Source organism: Mastacembelus armatus, chromosome 14 (assembly GCF_900324485.2).
Source record: "Mastacembelus armatus chromosome 14, fMasArm1.2, whole genome shotgun sequence".
Taxonomy (NCBI): Eukaryota; Metazoa; Chordata; class Actinopteri; order Synbranchiformes; family Mastacembelidae; genus Mastacembelus; species Mastacembelus armatus.
In genome coordinates this window covers 9,642,327-9,649,324 of record NC_046646.1, presented here as the reverse complement: position 1 = coordinate 9,649,324, position 6,998 = coordinate 9,642,327, and positions in this window count along the sequence as shown.

The following is a 6,998-nucleotide window of genomic DNA, read 5'->3' as shown; positions in this document are numbered from 1 at the left end:
CAAAGGTAATTGAACAGTTATTAACTGTTAGAGGACAGCATGAAGGGAATGGGGGAGGGGGAACGAGGAGGAAGAAGTGGCTTTCAGGAGCAAGCTCAGAAATCCCAGCTTGTCCAATCTGCATCATAATTGAGTTGTTATTTAGGATTCTCAACTCAGCACATTATTGATTTTTTTTTTTCTTCACCTAACAGCTAAATCAGCTGAAATTGACCATTACTCACTTTGTCTTTGTTTTTTTTTTGTTTTTTTCTAGTGTCACCTTTTGTCCTCCAGTTCCTTTAGTGTCCCATAATCACAGTTTTGCACATTCCTGCTGATTGGCCAAAGCTCACTGTTATGTGAGTTTAATGCATCTTAATCACAATTAATCCTAATCCTCTCAGTGGACAACATGGAGCGCTTGCAAGCATATGGTCTAGCAAAGCTAATTCAGCAGACATTGCAACAGCATTCATTTAAACTCTATACACAAAGAATGGGCAAAATATAAATGGTTAGGGTGGATAGCAAATGATTAGTGAGTTTGAAGATGTAGGATCTCGGTCTGCAGTTGGACAAATTGTGTGGAGTACTCGGTCTAGAAGATGTACAATTAAGATGGCGTCAAAGGCACAGCACAGACAAAGCAACCGTCTCACTTAACAGTTAAAGGAATCACTGCAGCTGTGAACATCTCTGCTGATAAAGCTATCACACAAACAAAATCATGATGTGTGACACAACATGGCACTGTACAGTGCTACAGGAAAATGTCTTGTGGACGGATGAAACTAAGGCTGATTTCTTTGGACAGAACAGGCAACAGTGCAAACAGTACCGACACAACAGCATGACTTTGACCACTCAGAATCGATGTGTCACACTTTCTTTGCCCTCTTTGTACTCCTCAGAGCAAAATGTGCACCAGATGAAGGTGAAATGTGTATTCTAGTATTGGGATTTCAAAATACAACCTTTGTTTGTTCGGGACTGTAGAAACATGGCAGGGCAACATGGCTGCCTCTGTGAAAGGAGACCTGCTCCTTATTTAGGTTTAAAAGGCTCATTCTAAGATTTAGAAGATGGAACGATTAGTATTTTCAGATGATTACACACTAAGGACAACATATTTATGAATGCTGTATTACGTTTCTGCTAATAGATTGGTCTAAATATTACACAGTGGACCTTTAAACTTAAACTTAAACTTAATTCCCTTATTAGTCCCACAATGGGGAAATTCCATTGCCACCCAAGTGCACACACACAGTAGTGAACACACAAACACACCGTGCACACACATCCGGAGCAGTGGGCAGCCAATGCTGCAGCGCCCGGGGAGCAGTTCGGGGTCCAGTGCCTTGCTCAAGGGTCTCACCTCAGTCGTGGCATTGAGGGTGTAATATAACTCTTACATCTTGCAGGATTAAAGAGTAAACAAAGTCTAGAAAAAGAAGGTTCAGCTGTAACACACAGTGCTGGTGTCAAAATTGCAGAAGCTTTTACATGTTGACAGCTGTGTAAACTACTGTTGCTGTTACCCTCCTTGCCTCTAGGGGGCACAAGTTTAATTCTGTGTTCTGTATCCTTGTCACTTTGGTATAACAACATCTGGCTGTGTTGACATAATGTCTAAATGTTAGGCTTCTTCTCATTTACAGCAGGTTTTGCTTGTACTTCAGCCTCATTTTGATGTTATTGTGTTGTATATTCAAATCCTCCATGTCTCAGGCCAGTCTCAAGCAGAGAGGTCAAACTCCATCGCCGTGGCCGGAGCTGTGATGGGTGCAGTCCTCGCCCTCTTCCTCATCGCTGTCTTCATCATTGTGATCCTCACTGCTCGCAAGGCCCCGCCACCAGCCTTCAGTGACAAAGTGTGAGTCTGACAAATAATTCATGCTGCAGAACATGCTCGGCTGGTTAATTAATGGCATGATACCCCTCGAGGTTAACTGAAACCCATCGGTGGGTTCAGGGAGCTGCTCCTTATTGATGCTGCAGCGGTGCGCGCCCTGGAGGAGGGAGGCTGCGGGACAAGGTTGAGGGGTGGCAGATAATTGCTGTCTTGGCAGCAAGCCCTTGTCCTATTTTGTTCAGTCTGTTCCACTGGTGCAACAGCACTCATGTTAATGTTAGAACAAAGAAGAACTTTGAAGTTGAATTATTTACAGAATTAGCCAGGTCACATGTGCTGTCTCTTTTTTTCTGTCTCAGAGATGTCAATTACACGTCTCAACAGGATCTTTTATGTGGGAGGTTCATTTTGATTGACTTCAGTCAAACATTAAAGTCCACATAGCAACACAAAGGTGTAATTTATGCGTTCAGTGCTGCTGACTGACCTACTGCCCCTACATACTAATCATTTATGATGAACGTGTGGCCTCTGTCTGCAAGGTCGCAGGTTGATCCCATCACCCATCCCTGTTAGTGTGTCATTGTGCATGCTCCAACAGTGAAAGAAATCTAATCCTCTAATACTCTAATAATCTAATACTCCTTTAATGTTTTTATTCCTGGTGCAAAATCCTCCCAAAAATGGAGTGAAACAAGAAGAATGACCTTGTAAGTGGTGCATATGAGCAAAGAGTTGATAATTCTCTACCGTGTCTTGGTTGTTGTTTCTTCTTTCTAGTTTTTTCAAATTCTTTCTCACTGTCCTGAATAAAAGCAGTCACTTGACCTGTAAAATATTTCTTTACTCAAAACTGTTTTGGCTTTTAGTGCTCTCTTCACATTTCAAAGATGTTTTCTGAGCACCCTTTAGACTGAGGTTCAAACTGACTGATATGCAACAGTGGTGGTGAAAATAGCTCAACTACAATTACTGCTTTCTCAATACCAGCACAAAACAGCATGAACTGAGGAGAAAACACTCAACATTTGTGCACCCTGCGTCACCGCGCCGGCACTACAACCCTGCATGTTGGTCTGTGGTCAGCGCTACGACAAACTGAGCATCTTAAGTGTGACCGTGAGTGGAAGTCCCAGTGGGATGACGTGTGGGCAGGTGGACACAGACCTTGTCTCTCCCCTTCATGACATGCAGACGTGAGCGTAGGACAGCAGGTCACTCAGAGCACTGGCTGTAATCTCTTACTGCTTCTCATCCCAAGTATGAAAGAGAATTGCAGCATCAAAATGTATAGGGTGTGAGGAAGTCAATGCCTGAAATGGCATCTTTCTATGAATGGCCAAGGTCAACTTCTAGGTTTCAATTTCGTAGTGGATGAGGATTTCAATAAATGAAATAATCAGTCTAACTTCAGCATCTTACAGCGATCATAAATCTTTAGATTTACTCTATATGAAATGTGACACACTTATATCCATGTCACCAAATATCCTAAACCCTCTTGATTTGGGCCTTTAGTTTCACCACTGCCTAAAGGGATGCTTGAGTGATTTAGTATTGTATCTCAACAAAGTTAGTGGATGTGCAAGAGACAAATTTAAAACTGAATAGCCGGTGCAAACCCATCAGGGACCTTTCTGTGTGGAGTTTGCATGTTCTCCCTGTGCTTGTGTGGGTTTTCTCCAGGTACTCTGGTTTCCTCCCACAGTCCAAAAACATGTATGTCAGGTTGATTGGTGACTCTAAATTGCCCATAGGAGTGAGTGTGAGTGTGTGAGGTTGTTTGTCTCTATGTGGCCCTGTGATGGACTGGTGACCTGTCTAGGGTGGACCCCTGCCTTTCACCCAAAGAGAGCTGGGATAGGCTCCACCAGATCCCTGTGACCCTAAATAGGAATAAGCAGGTATAGATGATGGATGGATGGATGGATGGATGGATGGATGGATGGTGAGTGTAGTAGAGGCTGAAATAGACTGTTTTTGTTTCCTAGAAGGAGCCAGTTAACAGAAATGTTGGATCCCACATCACCACAATTCAACTCGATAGCATCTTCTTTTTCACCCTCTCTCCCTGGTAAACACCATATTTAAAACTCCACCCCTTTAGTTAATTTCACAGCTTTCAGTTATAAAATTTCCAAGTCCAACCCAAAATAGCCCAGATGATGTCATTATGTAGACATTACGTCACGGAGAAAGTGAAATTTCCCTCAGAAAGCATGTCTTAAGCAGTCCCCGTCTCCTCTCAGCAGTTTGCTCTTTGAGGCATCTGTCAGGTCTGGAAAATTTCTCTCCCTTGTAAATTCTTGTCTCCTTTCACTGAAGAATTGATCTTCCTCCGACACACAAGCCACCTCCTCCCTACACCGAGAGAGCACCGGCTGTTCCTCTGGGTGTCCACGCATCACAAGTGGCCTGGCTCTGTCAGGTAAATCCCACCTCTTCATGCTGTACATTTAGGTGTGTCTGAATCATCCAGTATGTTCCCCTACTCCAGGAACATTAACACTTGGTTAGCCAGTGAGGAGCGCTGATTCACAGCAGGAAGTTCATCTGTTTTTATTAGCAGTAGGGACTAATGGCTGTACTCATTTAATATGTAGGATAGTTCAAATTTTAATTTGAGTTCTAGGCTCAACTCAAGCTTTTAGAAGCCTTCGCTAGTTTCACCTAGAAAGAGGCCGAAAGGAAAAACTTTTCCTGTCTCACATTTAAAACATCTGATGTTCTGAACATAAGCAATCACATTTACCAGACAGTAAAACTTTGTTTTCAGCCACAAGAAGCAGCAGTTGAAAGTAAATGATCCCACGCGATCTTTGATGATTTTCATAACCTGCAGGGTCACAGGGCAGAGCGCAGGTTCGAGGTGACTGACAGGCAGCACCCACCCACGACAAGGCGAGGACCACTAGGAACACAGACCCCCACCCAGGAACTCTCCCGTTTGGACTGGGTGTGTCATCAGAGTGGGACAGACCGGGTGTACATCAACCACCGGGAGCACTATGTGTGACAGGCAGCCTGAACACAGTCCACAAATCACCTGGCAGTCATTCACTCTGTCTGAACAACAATAAGCATACCAGCATCCAGAGGAGGAAACAGCTGGCAGCAGTCTCTCTGGTTACAGGCAGGTTTTACACTTTTTCATTACCTTCAACCCCACAATGTGAAGACATTATGTCTTAACACAATAGTTAAACATTTCCGGGGAATACTTTTATGTGCATTCTTGCTTGGAGTTAGACTGAGACCTTGTTATTTTTCTTTTTGCAAATGTTCTTTATTTATTAGTATTCAGTGCAGGATACCAGAATGATGCTTTGGCAAGACTCGCAATGTCTGTCCACTAAACAGATGTAGATGTAGAAAATAGCTGAGCGTTATCCACCAGTGAGGAACGCTGCTTTTCCCTTTTTCCCCCATGTCACAGTGGGTACCACAAAGCATAAATCTGACATGCTGAATCAGATTCTGACAGCATATCATTCATATCATTAGGCCGAACCACACCACACTGAGGTCCACTGAGACCAAAGTGCAACACACACCATGAAGGGATAAATTGAGGTATTTATCTCCCTGTTCTGTGACTGTCAGTCAGTATGACACAAGGCTTTTATTTTGTAAGCAGAAACTGTAGATTTGTAAATGTGTAGTTAAAGCTTGTGTGTGAGGATAATTAGGAAATAACCTCCTTCTAATTATGAAAAACAACAATATGAGGTATTATTAATAAGGGCCTCTCTCTTTCTCTCTCTTTCTATACATAATTATATGTGTGTGCGTATAGAAAGAGAGAGAGAGAGAGCGCCCTCACAATATACTGTATATATACATATATACCGCATAGAATGCACGTACATGAAAAATGAGGGAAATGCAGCACCTGTGAAAACATACTTTGTTAGACTTTTATTGTGAAGAGATGCAGAACTAACTGTTTTAAGTGCCATATTAATATTCCAGAGGTATTTTCTCTAAGTCTGTACAGTAGTGTTCACATATCTCCAGTGTGAATAGATGATCATGAGCTTATGTCGTGTTTGATTTACATATTAAACCATAAGTGTATGTCATGGCCTCATGTCTGTTCTTACTCTAAAACATATAAAAACAATTGCATAGAATAACAATAAAAAAGGTAAAAGAGAGAAACCAGTCTTCTAAACTGAAATGTAAAATCAGATAGCTGTGAGGAAGAAGCTCTGAGTTGCTACATGTAGAAACAAGAGAAGAAGTCCTTGAAGATTTGAGAGTTTGGATTGATGTGTGGAGGGTTGTTGAGAAAAAAAAAATCATCTCAAGGTCACAGTCACATTGGATCCAGTGTGATTCTCACAAACAGGGAGAAAAGACTGTTTTTATTTGCAGGAACATTTTGTGTGTATAAAGCAATGTTTGTATTTTGGGGAGCTGAGTCTTGTGTCGATGTGTTGACACCACACGATGGTGAAAACGTTCGTCACGATTCATTCATTTCTTTTGATCAGTGCTCTGAGTTTCTCCGCTGACTTGTGAAGGCACAAAGCTGAGACTCTCCAAGAGCAACACCTAGTGATCAGAGGTGTCAGTGCAACCTCCGATGGTGTGTGTAGTATCACCATCAGGGAATATAAATAAAGTAAATATGACCCTTGGCTCAGCTCTCTGGATGGAAACTTTAAAGTGGATATGGAGTGTCTTTTTATTATATATTATATATTATGCTGAAGATGGATTCTTTCATGTGGAAAGTTAACAATTATTTAAAAATGAAAGATCAAACTGTATATCATATTGACTGCAGGGATAATAGAAGTATAACTGTTTACTGGCATTTAGCCAAGGGTTTATTTAGCTTTAGGGACTTAAATCCTAAATTTGCCTATACTGATTTACACACTGAAGAGCAATAGACCTTTTTCACAGAAAACATTTTGACGTGTCACAGTAGAAAAAAAGCAAAGGTGTGAAGCAGGTTGGCACAGTACCAGCACCCCGACACTGTCTTGGCACTTAAACAGACCAGAGGCATCATTGTTGTTCATTCATAACACAGAGAGGTCAGAAGGTAACGTGTGGAGACGTTCTCTCATGTCATTGGTAATAATTTAAAGACAAAGACACAAAGGGATTAAGATTTCCTTCAGGAGTCCAAAACAAACTCACCTAAATC